General features: G+C 54.8%; 14 non-coding genes and 1 pseudogene across 14 annotated transcripts; 7 read left to right on the forward strand and 8 right to left on the reverse strand.

Moving 5' to 3' along the window:
- The first annotated feature begins 237 nt into the window (after positions 1 to 237).
- LOC146273827 (U6 spliceosomal RNA) lies at positions 238 to 344 on the forward strand. The gene has a single exon (XR_014766819.1). It is a non-coding gene; the product is annotated as a U6 spliceosomal RNA (small nuclear RNA).
- A 917-nt stretch (positions 345 to 1,261) lies between these two features.
- LOC146273828 (U2 spliceosomal RNA) lies at positions 1,262 to 1,458 on the reverse strand. Its single transcript, XR_014766976.1, has one exon. It is a non-coding gene; the product is annotated as a U2 spliceosomal RNA (small nuclear RNA).
- Positions 1,459 to 1,727: 269 nt separating this feature from the next.
- On the forward strand, positions 1,728 to 1,834 carry LOC146273829 (U6 spliceosomal RNA). Its single transcript, XR_014766820.1, has one exon. It is a non-coding gene; the product is annotated as a U6 spliceosomal RNA (small nuclear RNA).
- Positions 1,835 to 2,845: 1,011 nt separating this feature from the next.
- On the reverse strand, positions 2,846 to 3,042 carry LOC146273830 (U2 spliceosomal RNA). Its single transcript, XR_014766977.1, has one exon. It is a non-coding gene; the product is annotated as a U2 spliceosomal RNA (small nuclear RNA).
- A 269-nt stretch (positions 3,043 to 3,311) lies between these two features.
- Positions 3,312 to 3,418, forward strand: LOC146273831 (U6 spliceosomal RNA). Its single transcript, XR_014766821.1, has one exon. It is a non-coding gene; the product is annotated as a U6 spliceosomal RNA (small nuclear RNA).
- A 912-nt stretch (positions 3,419 to 4,330) lies between these two features.
- Positions 4,331 to 4,527, reverse strand: LOC146273832 (U2 spliceosomal RNA). The gene has a single exon (XR_014766978.1). It is a non-coding gene; the product is annotated as a U2 spliceosomal RNA (small nuclear RNA).
- Positions 4,528 to 4,796: 269 nt separating this feature from the next.
- On the forward strand, positions 4,797 to 4,903 carry LOC146273833 (U6 spliceosomal RNA). The gene has a single exon (XR_014766822.1). It is a non-coding gene; the product is annotated as a U6 spliceosomal RNA (small nuclear RNA).
- Positions 4,904 to 5,827: 924 nt separating this feature from the next.
- On the reverse strand, positions 5,828 to 6,024 carry LOC146273834 (U2 spliceosomal RNA). Its single transcript, XR_014766979.1, has one exon. It is a non-coding gene; the product is annotated as a U2 spliceosomal RNA (small nuclear RNA).
- Positions 6,025 to 6,293: 269 nt separating this feature from the next.
- On the forward strand, positions 6,294 to 6,400 carry LOC146273835 (U6 spliceosomal RNA). Its single transcript, XR_014766823.1, has one exon. It is a non-coding gene; the product is annotated as a U6 spliceosomal RNA (small nuclear RNA).
- A 1,091-nt stretch (positions 6,401 to 7,491) lies between these two features.
- Positions 7,492 to 7,688, reverse strand: LOC146273836 (U2 spliceosomal RNA). Its single transcript, XR_014766981.1, has one exon. It is a non-coding gene; the product is annotated as a U2 spliceosomal RNA (small nuclear RNA).
- A 1,446-nt stretch (positions 7,689 to 9,134) lies between these two features.
- Positions 9,135 to 9,331, reverse strand: LOC146273837 (U2 spliceosomal RNA). Its single transcript, XR_014766982.1, has one exon. It is a non-coding gene; the product is annotated as a U2 spliceosomal RNA (small nuclear RNA).
- A 269-nt stretch (positions 9,332 to 9,600) lies between these two features.
- LOC146273838 (U6 spliceosomal RNA) lies at positions 9,601 to 9,707 on the forward strand. Its single transcript, XR_014766824.1, has one exon. It is a non-coding gene; the product is annotated as a U6 spliceosomal RNA (small nuclear RNA).
- A 984-nt stretch (positions 9,708 to 10,691) lies between these two features.
- Positions 10,692 to 10,888, reverse strand: LOC146273839 (U2 spliceosomal RNA). The gene has a single exon (XR_014766983.1). It is a non-coding gene; the product is annotated as a U2 spliceosomal RNA (small nuclear RNA).
- A 269-nt stretch (positions 10,889 to 11,157) lies between these two features.
- Positions 11,158 to 11,264, forward strand: LOC146273840 (U6 spliceosomal RNA). Its single transcript, XR_014766825.1, has one exon. It is a non-coding gene; the product is annotated as a U6 spliceosomal RNA (small nuclear RNA).
- A 1,649-nt stretch (positions 11,265 to 12,913) lies between these two features.
- Positions 12,914 to 13,093, reverse strand: LOC146273841 (U2 spliceosomal RNA; annotated as a pseudogene).
- Between the last annotated feature and the right edge of the window lie 813 nt (positions 13,094 to 13,906).

Consider the following 13,906-nt stretch of genomic DNA (forward strand, 5'->3'; position numbering starts at 1 on the left):
CCCCTCAGTGCCCTTGCGCTGCGCCACGGTAACGACGAGACTAGACTGGACTAGACTGGACTACGGGGGTAGGGGTTTGCAGTAGGGATAGGGGCAGAGAGAGGGAGGGAGGGAGGGGCAGAGGGGATGGCCAGGGGGAAGGGGGGGACCGGCCCTCCCTCGCGCTTCAACCCCGCCCCGAGACGACTCGACCAGTGACGTGCCGTATATATAGGGGTCGGTGCAGCTGCCTGTCTTGTGCTCGCTACGGCAGCACATCTAATAAAATTGGATCGATACAGAGAAGATTAGCATGGCCCCTGCGAAAGGATGACACGCAAATCCGTGAAGCGTTCCGAATTTTGCCGAATCATCCCACCTACTAGGGTTAGGGCTAGGGTTACACCTTGACAAAAGTGGTAGGGCTAGGGTTACACCTTGACAAAAGTGGTCCTCGTTGTTTCACCCACAACAACGGATGCATTTTGGCAGCTGTGAACTCGGGTTGACCAAGCTCCTGGCAGGCAGGCAGGCAGGCAGGCAGGCAGGCAGGCAGGCAGGCAGGCAGGCAGGCAGGCAGGCAGGCAGGCAGGCAGGCAGGCAGGCAGGCACTCGCTTTTGGTGTGGTTCCTAGATGACATACGTGTTATTACATGTTATGACGACCAGATCGGCCTGTAAGTAAGTCAGTCAGTCAGTGAAAAAACTTGTTTTACTTTTTTTTTTTTTTTTTTTTTTCAAGTAAAAGGGAGGGAAAACGGCGGGCCAAACGAAAAGGGCTTCGCCTCGCCGGGGGGGGTAAATAGTGGCCAAACAACTGAAAATTGATTCCCCTACGGTCCCCTACGGTTTAAAGGAAGATGGGGAACTCAACAGTGTATTCACATGAACCACCAAACGAGGCCAATAGCAATGGAATTACACTTAGTTCTTTGACTCTATGGGTTCAATCAGAGCAAGAACGCGCTCACCGGTTGGTAGGTGAGTAGGTAAGTAAGTAAGTAAGTACGTTCAAATGACATGACATTGCAAATGAATGAAATCGACTACTTCAAGGCAGGCAGCAAACGTGTTACAAAAGGAAGGTGCACTTGCACTCCCTCTTACCTACTCTATCATGATTATTGTCAACCAGAGATGGAAAGCCAGGATCACGCCCGGCCATACAATCTGTCTGTCACTCACTCACTCACTCACCCACTCACCCACTCACTCACTCACTCACTCACTCACTCACTCACACACTCACTCACCCCACAGGGTTTCCCTTTGACACGCTTAGAAAGAGTGCACCGTTCCCCAGAGAAGCTGCAATACCGGGGCGATGCGTGGAGCGGACGGAGCGAGCCCTCGTTCCGACTCCCCGTTGGCAAAAATCGGCTTAATAAGAACTGGTCCCCCCCGTGGGAGACCTATCAGATATTAAACTGACAAGAACAGAAACTACACTTGATCTGAGCCAAAAGGCCGAGAAGCGATGACCCCCATTGATCCACGCTACCCGCGCACGGCCCCTCAGTGCCCTTGCGCTGCGCCACGGTAACGACGAGACTAGACTGGACTAGACTGGACTACGGGGGTAGGGGTTTGCAGTAGGGATAGGGGCAGAGAGAGGGAGGGAGGGAGGGGCAGAGGGGATGGCCAGGGGGAAGGGGGGGACCGGCCCTCCCTCGCGCTTCAACCCCGCCCCGAGACGACTCGACCAGTGACGTGCCGTATATATAGGGGTCGGTGCAGCTGCCTGTCTTGTGCTCGCTACGGCAGCACATCTAATAAAATTGGATCGATACAGAGAAGATTAGCATGGCCCCTGCGAAAGGATGACACGCAAATCCGTGAAGCGTTCCGAATTTTGCCGAATCATCCCACCTACTAGGGTTAGGGCTAGGGTTACACCTTGACAAAAGTGGTAGGGCTAGGGTTACACCTTGACAAAAGTGGTCCTCGTTGTTTCACCCACAACAACGGATGCATTTTGGCAGCTGTGAACTCGGGTTGACCAAGCTCCTGGCAGGCAGGCAGGCAGGCAGGCAGGCAGGCAGGCAGGCAGGCAGGCAGGCAGGCAGGCAGGCAGGCAGGCAGGCAGGCAGGCAGGCAGGCAGGCAGGCAGGCAGGCAGGCAGGCAGGCAGGCAGGCAGGCAGGCAGGCAGGCAGGCAGGCAGGCAGGCAGGCAGGCAGGCAGGCAGGCAGGCAGGCACTCGCTTTTGGTGTGGTTCCTAGATGACATACGTGTTATTACATGTTATGACGACCAGATCGGCCTGTAAGTAAGTCAGTCAGTCAGTGAAAAAACTTGTTTTACTTTTTTTTTTTTTTTTCAAGTAAAAGGGAGGGAAAACGGCGGGCCAAACGAAAAGGGCTTCGCCTCGCCGGGGGGGGTAAATAGTGGCCAAACAACTGAAAATTGATTCCCCTACGGTCCCCTACGGTTTAAAGGAAGATGGGGAACTCAACAGTGTATTCACATGAACCACCAAACGAGGCCAATAGCAATGGAATTACACTTAGTTCTTTGACTCTATGGGTTCAATCAGAGCAAGAACGCGCTCACCGGTTGGTAGGTGAGTAGGTAAGTAAGTAAGTAAGTACGTTCAAATGACATGACATTGCAAATGAATGAAATCGACTACTTCAAGGCAGGCAGCAAACGTGTTACAAAAGGAAGGTGCACTTGCACTCCCTCTTACCTACTCTATCATGATTATTGTCAACCAGAGATGGAAAGCCAGGATCACGCCCGGCCATACAATCTGTCTGTCACTCACTCACTCACCCACTCACTCACCCACTCACTCACTCACTCACTCACTCACTCACTCACTCACACACTCACTCACCCCACAGGGTTTCCCTTTGACACGCTTAGAAAGAGTGCACCGTTCCCCAGAGAAGCTGCAATACCGGGGCGATGCGTGGAGCGGACGGAGCGAGCCCTCGTTCCGACTCCCCGTTGGCAAAAATCGGCTTAATAAGAACTGGTCCCCCCCGTGGGAGACCTATCAGATATTAAACTGACAAGAACAGAAACTACACTTGATCTGAGCCAAAAGGCCGAGAAGCGATGACCCCCATTGATCCACGCTACCCGCGCACGGCCCCTCAGTGCCCTTGCGCTGCGCCACGGTAACGACGAGACTAGACTGGACTAGACTGGACTACGGGGGTAGGGGTTTGCAGTAGGGATAGGGGCAGAGAGAGGGAGGGAGGGAGGGGCAGAGGGGATGGCCAGGGGGAAGGGGGGGACCGGCCCTCCCTCGCGCTTCAACCCCGCCCCGAGACGACTCGACCAGTGACGTGCCGTATATATAGGGGTCGGTGCAGCTGCCTGTCTTGTGCTCGCTACGGCAGCACATCTAATAAAATTGGATCGATACAGAGAAGATTAGCATGGCCCCTGCGAAAGGATGACACGCAAATCCGTGAAGCGTTCCGAATTTTGCCGAATCATCCCACCTACTAGGGTTAGGGCTAGGGTTACACCTTGACAAAAGTGGTAGGGCTAGGGTTACACCTTGACAAAAGTGGTCCTCGTTGTTTCACCCACAACAACGGATGCATTTTGGCAGCTGTGAACTCGGGTTGACCAAGCTCCTGGCAGGCAGGCAGGCAGGCAGGCAGGCAGGCAGGCAGGCAGGCAGGCAGGCAGGCAGGCAGGCAGGCAGGCAGGCAGGCAGGCAGGCAGGCAGGCACTCGCTTTTGGTGTGGTTCCTAGATGACATACGTGTTATTACATGTTATGACGACCAGATCGGCCTGTAAGTAAGTCAGTCAGTCAGTGAAAAAACTTGTTTTACTTTTTTTTTTTTTTTTTCAAGTAAAAGGGAGGGAAAACGGCGGGCCAAACGAAAAGGGCTTCGCCTCGCCGGGGGGGGTAAATAGTGGCCAAACAACTGAAAATTGATTCCCCTACGGTCCCCTACGGTTTAAAGGAAGATGGGGAACTCAACAGTGTATTCACATGAACCACCAAACGAGGCCAATAGCAATGGAATTACACTTAGTTCTTTGACTCTATGGGTTCAATCAGAGCAAGAACGCGCTCACCGGTTGGTAGGTGAGTAGGTAAGTAAGTAAGTAAGTACGTTCAAATGACATGACATTGCAAATGAATGAAATCGACTACTTCAAGGCAGGCAGCAAACGTGTTACAAAAGGAAGGTGCACTTGCACTCCCTCTTACCTACTCTATCATGATTATTGTCAACCAGAGATGGAAAGCCAGGATCACGCCCGGCCATACAATCTGTCTGTCACTCACTCACTCACTCACCCACTCACCCACTCACTCACTCACTCACTCACTCACTCACACACTCACTCACCCCACAGGGTTTCCCTTTGACACGCTTCGAAAGAGTGCACCGTTCCCCAGAGAAGCTGCAATACCGGGGCGATGCGTGGAGCGGACGGAGCGAGCCCTCGTTCCGACTCCCCGTTGGCAAAAATCGGCTTAATAAGAACTGGTCCCCCCCGTGGGAGACCTATCAGATATTAAACTGACAAGAACAGAAACTACACTTGATCTGAGCCAAAAGGCCGAGAAGCGATGACCCCCATTGATCCACGCTACCCGCGCACGGCCCCTCAGTGCCCTTGCGCTGCGCCACGGTAACGACGAGACTAGACTGGACTAGACTGGACTACGGGGGTAGGGGTTTGCAGTAGGGATAGGGGCAGAGAGAGGGAGGGAGGGAGGGGCAGAGGGGATGGCCAGGGGGAAGGGGGGGACCGGCCCTCCCTCGCGCTTCAACCCCGCCCCGAGACGACTCGACCAGTGACGTGCCGTATATATAGGGGTCGGTGCAGCTGCCTGTCTTGTGCTCGCTACGGCAGCACATCTAATAAAATTGGATCGATACAGAGAAGATTAGCATGGCCCCTGCGAAAGGATGACACGCAAATCCGTGAAGCGTTCCGAATTTTGCCGAATCATCCCACCTACTAGGGTTAGGGCTAGGGTTACACCTTGACAAAAGTGGTAGGGCTAGGGTTACACCTTGACAAAAGTGGTCCTCGTTGTTTCACCCACAACAACGGATGCATTTTGGCAGCTGTGAACTCGGGTTGACCAAGCTCCTGGCAGGCAGGCAGGCAGGCAGGCAGGCAGGCAGGCAGGCAGGCAGGCAGGCAGGCAGGCAGGCAGGCAGGCAGGCAGGCAGGCAGGCAGGCAGGCAGGCAGGCACTCGCTTTTGGTGTGGTTCCTAGATGACATACGTGTTATTACATGTTATGACGACCAGATCGGCCTGTAAGTAAGTCAGTCAGTCAGTGAAAAAAATTGTTTTACTTTTTTTTTTTTTTTTTTTTCAAGTAAAAGGGAGGGAAAACGGCGGGCCAAACGAAAAGGGCTTCGCCTCGCCGGGGGGGGGTAAATAGTGGCCAAACAACTGAAAATTGATTCCCCTACGGTCCCCTACGGTTTAAAGGAAGATGGGGAACTCAACAGTGTATTCACATGAACCACCAAACGAGGCCAATAGCAATGGAATTACACTTAGTTCTTTGACTCTATGGGTTCAATCAGAGCAAGAACGCGCTCACCGGTTGGTAGGTGAGTAGGTAAGTAAGTAAGTAAGTACGTTCAAATGACATGACATTGCAAATGAATGAAATCGACTACTTCAAGGCAGGCAGCAAACGTGTTACAAAAGGAAGGTGCACTTGCACTCCCTCTTACCTACTCTATCATGATTATTGTCAACCAGAGATGGAAAGCCAGGATCACGCCCGGCCATACAATCTGTCTGTCACTCACTCACTCACTCACCCACTCACCCACTCACTCACTCACTCACTCACTCACTCACACACTCACTCACCCCACAGGGTTTCCCTTTGACACGCTTAGAAAGAGTGCACCGTTCCCCAGAGAAGCTGCAATACCGGGGCGATGCGTGGAGCGGACGGAGCGAGCCCTCGTTCCGACTCCCCGTTGGCAAAAATCGGCTTAATAAGAACTGGTCCCCCCCGTGGGAGACCTATCAGATATTAAACTGACAAGAACAGAAACTACACTTGATCTGAGCCAAAAGGCCGAGAAGCGATGACCCCCATTGATCCACGCTACCCGCGCACGGCCCCTCAGTGCCCTTGCGCTGCGCCACGGTAACGACGAGACTAGACTGGACTAGACTGGACTACGGGGGTAGGGGTTTGCAGTAGGGATAGGGGCAGAGAGAGGGAGGGAGGGAGGGGCAGAGGGGATGGCCAGGGGGAAGGGGGGGACCGGCCCTCCCTCGCGCTTCAACCCCGCCCCGAGACGACTCGACCAGTGACGTGCCGTATATATAGGGGTCGGTGCAGCTGCCTGTCTTGTGCTCGCTACGGCAGCACATCTAATAAAATTGGATCGATACAGAGAAGATTAGCATGGCCCCTGCGAAAGGATGACACGCAAATCCGTGAAGCGTTCCGAATTTTGCCGAATCATCCCACCTACTAGGGTTAGGGCTAGGGTTACACCTTGACAAAAGTGGTAGGGCTAGGGTTACACCTTGACAAAAGTGGTCCTCGTTGTTTCACCCACAACAACGGATGCATTTTGGCAGCTGTGAACTCGGGTTGACCAAGCTCCAGGCAGGCAGGCAGGCAGGCAGGCAGGCAGGCAGGCAGGCAGGCAGGCAGGCAGGCAGGCAGGCAGGCAGGCAGGCAGGCAGGCAGGCAGGCAGGCAGGCAGGCAGGCAGGCAGGCAGGCAGGCAGGCAGGCAGGCAGGCAGGCAGGCAGGCAGGCAGGCAGGCAGGCAGGCAGGCAGGCAGGCAGGCAGGCAGGCAGGCAGGCAGGCAGGCAGGCAGGCAGGCAGGCAGGCAGGCAGGCAGGCAGGCAGGCAGGCAGGCAGGCAGGCAGGCACTCGCTTTTGGTGTGGTTCCTAGATGACATACGTGTTATTACATGTTATGACGACCAGATCGGCCTGTAAGTAAGTCAGTCAGTCAGTGAAAAAAATTGTTTTACTTTTTTTTTTTTTTTTTTTCAAGTAAAAGGGAGGGAAAACGGCGGGCCAAACGAAAAGGGCTTCGCCTCGCCGGGGGGGGGTAAATAGTGGCCAAACAACTGAAAATTGATTCCCCTACGGTCCCCTACGGTTTAAAGGAAGATGGGGAACTCAACAGTGTATTCACATGAACCACCAAACGAGGCCAATAGCAATGGAATTACACTTAGTTCTTTGACTCTATGGGTTCAATCAGAGCAAGAACGCGCTCACCGGTTGGTAGGTGAGTAGGTAAGTAAGTAAGTAAGTACGTTCAAATGACATGACATTGCAAATGAATGAAATCGACTACTTCAAGGCAGGCAGCAAACGTGTTACAAAAGGAAGGTGCACTTGCACTCCCTCTTACCTACTCTATCATGATTATTGTCAACCAGAGATGGAAAGCCAGGATCACGCCCGGCCATACAATCTGTCTGTCACTCACTCACTCACTCACCCACTCACCCACTCACTCACTCACTCACTCACTCACTCACACACTCACTCACCCCACAGGGTTTCCCTTTGACACGCTTAGAAAGAGTGCACCGTTCCCCAGAGAAGCTGCAATACCGGGGCGATGCGTGGAGCGGACGGAGCGAGCCCTCGTTCCGACTCCCCGTTGGCAAAAATCGGCTTAATAAGAACTGGTCCCCCCCGTGGGAGACCTATCAGATATTAAACTGACAAGAACAGAAACTACACTTGATCTGAGCCAAAAGGCCGAGAAGCGATGACCCCCATTGATCCACGCTATCCGCGCACGGCCCCTCAGTGCCCTTGCGCTGCGCCACGGTAACGACGAGACTAGACTGGACTAGACTGGACTACGGGGGTAGGGGTTTGCAGTAGGGATAGGGGCAGAGAGAGGGAGGGAGGGAGGGGCAGAGGGGATGGCCAGGGGGAAGGGGGGGACCCCCTGCGAAAGGATGACACGCAAATCCGTGAAGCGTTCCGAATTTTGCCGAATCATCCCACCTACTAGGGTTAGGGCTAGGGTTACACCTTGACAAAAGTGGTAGGGCTAGGGTTACACCTTGACAAAAGTGGTCCTCGTTGTTTCACCCACAACAACGGATGCATTTTGGCAGCTGTGAACTCGGGTTGACCAAGCTCCAGGCAGGCAGGCAGGCAGGCAGGCAGGCAGGCAGGCAGGCAGGCAGGCAGGCAGGCAGGCAGGCAGGCAGGCAGGCAGGCAGGCAGGCAGGCAGGCAGGCAGGCAGGCAGGCAGGCAGGCAGGCAGGCAGGCAGGCAGGCAGGCAGGCAGGCAGGCAGGCAGGCAGGCAGGCAGGCAGGCAGGCAGGCAGGCAGGCAGGCAGGCAGGCAGGCAGGCAGGCAGGCAGGCAGGCAGGCAGGCAGGCAGGCAGGCAGGCAGGCAGGCAGGCAGGCAGGCAGGCAGGCAGGCAGGCAGGCAGGCAGGCAGGCAGGCAGGCAGGCAGGCAGGCAGGCAGGCAGGCAGGCAGGCAGGCAGGCAGGCAGGCAGGCAGGCAGGCAGGCAGGCAGGCAGGCAGGCAGGCACTCGCTTTTGGTGTGGTTCCTAGATGACATACGTGTTATTACATGTTATGACGACCAGATCGGCCTGTAAGTAAGTCAGTCAGTCAGTGAAAAAAATTGTTTTACTTTTTTTTTTTTTTTTTTTTTCAAGTAAAAGGGAGGGAAAACGGCGGGCCAAACGAAAAGGGCTTCGCCTCGCCGGGGGGGGGTAAATAGTGGCCAAACAACTGAAAATTGATTCCCCTACGGTCCCCTACGGTTTAAAGGAAGATGGGGAACTCAACAGTGTATTCACATGAACCACCAAACGAGGCCAATAGCAATGGAATTACACTTAGTTCTTTGACTCTATGGGTTCAATCAGAGCAAGAACGCGCTCACCGGTTGGTAGGTGAGTAGGTAAGTAAGTAAGTAAGTACGTTCAAATGACATGACATTGCAAATGAATGAAATCGACTACTTCAAGGCAGGCAGCAAACGTGTTACAAAAGGAAGGTGCACTTGCACTCCCTCTTACCTACTCTATCATGATTATTGTCAACCAGAGATGGAAAGCCAGGATCACGCCCGGCCATACAATCTGTCTGTCACTCACTCACTCACTCACCCACTCACCCACTCACTCACTCACTCACTCACTCACACACTCACTCACCCCACAGGGTTTCCCTTTGACACGCTTAGAAAGAGTGCACCGTTCCCCAGAGAAGCTGCAATACCGGGGCGATGCGTGGAGCGGACGGAGCGAGCCCTCGTTCCGACTCCCCGTTGGCAAAAATCGGCTTAATAAGAACTGGTCCCCCCCGTGGGAGACCTATCAGATATTAAACTGACAAGAACAGAAACTACACTTGATCTGAGCCAAAAGGCCGAGAAGCGATGACCCCCATTGATCCACGCTATCCGCGCACGGCCCCTCAGTGCCCTTGCGCTGCGCCACGGTAACGACGAGACTAGACTGGACTAGACTGGACTACGGGGGTAGGGGTTTGCAGTAGGGATAGGGGCAGAGAGAGGGAGGGAGGGAGGGGCAGAGGGGATGGCCAGGGGGAAGGGGGGGACCGGCCCTCCCTCGCGCTTCAACCCCGCCCCGAGACGACTCGACCAGTGACGTGCCGTATATATAGGGGTCGGTGCAGCTGCCTGTCTTGTGCTCGCTACGGCAGCACATCTAATAAAATTGGATCGATACAGAGAAGATTAGCATGGCCCCTGCGAAAGGATGACACGCAAATCCGTGAAGCGTTCCGAATTTTGCCGAATCATCCCACCTACTAGGGTTAGGGCTAGGGTTACACCTTGACAAAAGTGGTAGGGCTAGGGTTACACCTTGACAAAAGTGGTCCTCGTTGTTTCACCCACAACAACGGATGCATTTTGGCAGCTGTGAACTCGGGTTGACCAAGCTCCTGGCAGGCAGGCAGGCAGGCAGGCAGGCAGGCAGGCAGGCAGGCAGGCAGGCAGGCAGGCAGGCAGGCAGGCAGGCAGGCAGGCAGGCAGGCAGGCAGGCAGGCAGGCAGGCAGGCAGGCAGGCAGGCACTCGCTTTTGGTGTGGTTCCTAGATGACATACGTGTTATTACATGTTATGACGACCAGATCGGCCTGTAAGTAAGTCAGTCAGTCAGTGAAAAAACTTGTTTTACTTTTTTTTTTTTTTTTTTTTTTTTTCAAGTAAAAGGGAGGGAAAACGGCGGGCCAAACGAAAAGGGCTTCGCCTCGCCGGGGGGGGTAAATAGTGGCCAAACAACTGAAAATTGATTCCCCTACGGTCCCCTACGGTTTAAAGGAAGATGGGGAACTCAACAGTGTATTCACATGAACCACCAAACGAGGCCAATAGCAATGGAATTACACTTAGTTCTTTGACTCTATGGGTTCAATCAGAGCAAGAACGCGCTCACCGGTTGGTAGGTGAGTAGGTAAGTAAGTAAGTAAGTACGTTCAAATGACATGACATTGCAAATGAATGAAATCGACTACTTCAAGGCAGGCAGCAAACGTGTTACAAAAGGAAGGTGCACTTGCACTCCCTCTTACCTACTCTATCATGATTATTGTCAACCAGAGATGGAAAGCCAGGATCACGCCCGGCCATACAATCTGTCTGTCACTCACTCACTCACTCACCCACTCACCCACTCACTCACTCACTCACCCACTCACCCACTCACTCACTCACCCACTCACTCACTCACTCACACACTCACTCACCCCACAGGGTTTCCCTTTGACACGCTTAGAAAGAGTGCACCGTTCCCCAGAGAAGCTGCAATACCGGGGCGATGCGTGGAGCGGACGGAGCGAGCCCTCGTTCCGACTCCCCGTTGGCAAAAATCGGCTTAATAAGAACTGGTCCCCCCCGTGGGAGACCTATCAGATATTAAACTGACAAGAACAGAAACTACACTTGATCTGAGCCAAAAGGCCGAGAAGCGATGACCCCCATTGATCCACGCTACCCGCGCACGGCCCCTCAGTGCCCTTGCGCTGCGCCACGGTAACGACGAGACTAGACTGGACTAGACTGGACTACGGGGGTAGGGGTTTGCAGTAGGGATAGGGGCAGAGAGAGGGAGGGAGGGAGGGGCAGAGGGGATGGCCAGGGGGAAGGGGGGGACCGGCCCTCCCTCGCGCTTCAACCCCGCCCCGAGACGACTCGACCAGTGACGTGCCGTATATATAGGGGTCGGTGCAGCTGCCTGTCTTGTGCTCGCTACGGCAGCACATCTAATAAAATTGGATCGATACAGAGAAGATTAGCATGGCCCCTGCGAAAGGATGACACGCAAATCCGTGAAGCGTTCCGAATTTTGCCGAATCATCCCACCTACTAGGGTTAGGGCTAGGGTTACACCTTGACAAAAGTGGTAGGGCTAGGGTTACACCTTGACAAAAGTGGTCCTCGTTGTTTCACCCACAACAACGGATGCATTTTGGCAGCTGTGAACTCGGGTTGACCAAGCTCCAGGCAGGCAGGCAGGCAGGCAGGCAGGCAGGCAGGCAGGCAGGCAGGCAGGCAGGCAGGCAGGCAGGCAGGCAGGCAGGCAGGCAGGCAGGCAGGCAGGCAGGCAGGCAGGCAGGCAGGCAGGCAGGCAGGCAGGCAGGCAGGCAGGCAGGCAGGCAGGCAGGCAGGCAGGCAGGCAGGCAGGCAGGCAGGCAGGCAGGCAGGCAGGCAGGCAGGCAGGCAGGCAGGCAGGCAGGCAGGCAGGCAGGCAGGCAGGCAGGCAGGCAGGCAGGCAGGCAGGCAGGCAGGCAGGCAGGCAGGCAGGCAGGCAGGCAGGCAGGCAGGCAGGCAGGCAGGCAGGCAGGCAGGCAGGCAGGCAGGCAGGCAGGCAGGCAGGCAGGCAGGCAGGCAGGCAGGCAGGCAGGCAGGCAGGCAGGCAGGCAGGCAGGCAGGCAGGCAGGCAGGCAGGCAGGCAGGCAGGCAGGCAGGCAGGCAGGCAGGCAGGCAGGCAGGCAGGCAGGCAGGCAGGCAGGCAGGCAGGCAGGCAGGCAGGCAGGCAGGCAGGCAGGCAGGCAGGCAGGCAGGCAGGCAGGCAGGCAGGCAGGCAGGCAGGCAGGCAGGCAGGCAGGCAGGCAGGCAGGCAGGCAGGCAGGCAGGCAGGCAGGCAGGCAGGCAGGCAGGCAGGCAGGCAGGCAGGCAGGCAGGCAGGCAGGCAGGCAGGCAGGCAGGCAGGCAGGCAGGCAGGCAGGCAGGCAGGCAGGCAGGCAGGCAGGCAGGCAGGCAGGCAGGCAGGCAGGCAGGCAGGCAGGCAGGCAGGCAGGCAGGCAGGCAGGCAGGCAGGCAGGCAGGCAGGCAGGCACTCGCTTTTGGTGTGGTTCCTAGATGACATACGTGTTATTACATGTTATGACGACCAGATCGGCCTGTAAGTAAGTCAGTCAGTCAGTGAAAAAAATTGTTTTACTTTTTTTTTTTTTTTTTTCAAGTAAAAGGGAGGGAAAACGGCGGGCCAAACGAAAAGGGCTTCGCCTCGCCGGGGGGGGTAAATAGTGGCCAAACAACTGAAAATTGATTCCCCTACGGTCCCCTACGGTTTAAAGGAAGATGGGGAACTCAACAGTGTATTCACATGAACCACCAAACGAGGCCAATAGCAATGGAATTACACTTAGTTCTTTGACTCTATGGGTTCAATCAGAGCAAGAACGCGCTCACCGGTTGGTAGGTGAGTAGGTAAGTAAGTAAGTAAGTACGTTCAAATGACATGACATTGCAAATGAATGAAATCGACTACTTCAAGGCAGGCAGCAAACGTGTTACAAAAGGAAGGTGCACTTGCACTCCCTCTTACCTACTCTATCATGATTATTGTCAACCAGAGATGGAAAGCCAGGATCACGCCCGGCCATACAATCTGTCTGTCACTCACTCACTCACTCACCCACTCACCCACTCACTCACTCACTCACTCACTCACACACTCACTCACCCCACAGGGTTTCCCTTTGACACGCTTAGAAAGAGTGCACCGTTCCCCAGAGAAGCTGCAATACCGGGGCGATGCGTGGAGCGGACGGAGCGAGCCCTCGTTCCGACTCCCCGTTGGCAAAAATCGGCTTAATAAGAACTGGTCCCCCCCGTGGGAGACCTATCAGATATTAAACTGACAAGAACAGAATTGAATTGAGAAAAATTTATTGGTTCTCACCGTTGACAGTTCATAAAAACAATTCATTTCACATGTCTTTTCTTATATTTAAAAGGTACATTATTGACAGGGCATAGGGGGCGCTAAAACACTGGTGTAATTGCTTTAAAAGCACTGAATCGAAATCGTAATTAAAAAGTGCCAGCTAAAACAACAAGGTGATCATAAATAAATACAGCAGTGTTAAAAAGCCATAAAAGAATGTACACTTGGTTAAGACATCTTTAAAGGAATGTTTTACAATGTGTCTTCAAAAATGTGACGTGTGTATGTGACTATGTGTGTGTGTGTGCATATGTGGCTATGTGTCTTGTGTGGCTGTGTGAGTGTGTGCGTGTGAGTGCGTTTAAAAGTTCTGTTCCTCAATTGTGCAGGACCGGGATGAGCTTGTCTGGCTTGCCTCTACCTGCCCCGCTGAACAAGCCACCGAGTCCTCCCCCTCCGGAGCCCAGCGGAGATCCTCGACCTGGGCAGCCATTCCGGCGCAGCCAGGCCGCTGCCGCCCGGACCACTTCACGTGGAGGGGGGCCCCTTCCGTATGGCGCGTGGGATGTACCACCCGAGGGTCTCTGCAGCCAGTTCCGCCGCTGCCTGGGTGGACATCTCCACGCGCTTCCCCACCAGCAGGTTCCTGGAGGTCCAGAGGGCTTCTTTGAAGCATGTCAGGGTGAGCCAGAGTTGGCGGAATTGTACAGATGTCATGGTCCTCTGGCTCACCCCGTAGAGCACCAGCTGTGCATTGAGGACCTCCCCTGCCGGCAGGCACGGGGTTATCAGGGGCCCCGCCAGGATCCACAGGTCCC

This window comes from Hypomesus nipponensis, chromosome 9 (genome assembly GCF_054491055.1).
Source record: "Hypomesus nipponensis isolate SF chromosome 9, ASM5449105v1, whole genome shotgun sequence".
In the NCBI taxonomy this organism is placed as follows: Eukaryota; Metazoa; Chordata; class Actinopteri; order Osmeriformes; family Osmeridae; genus Hypomesus; species Hypomesus nipponensis.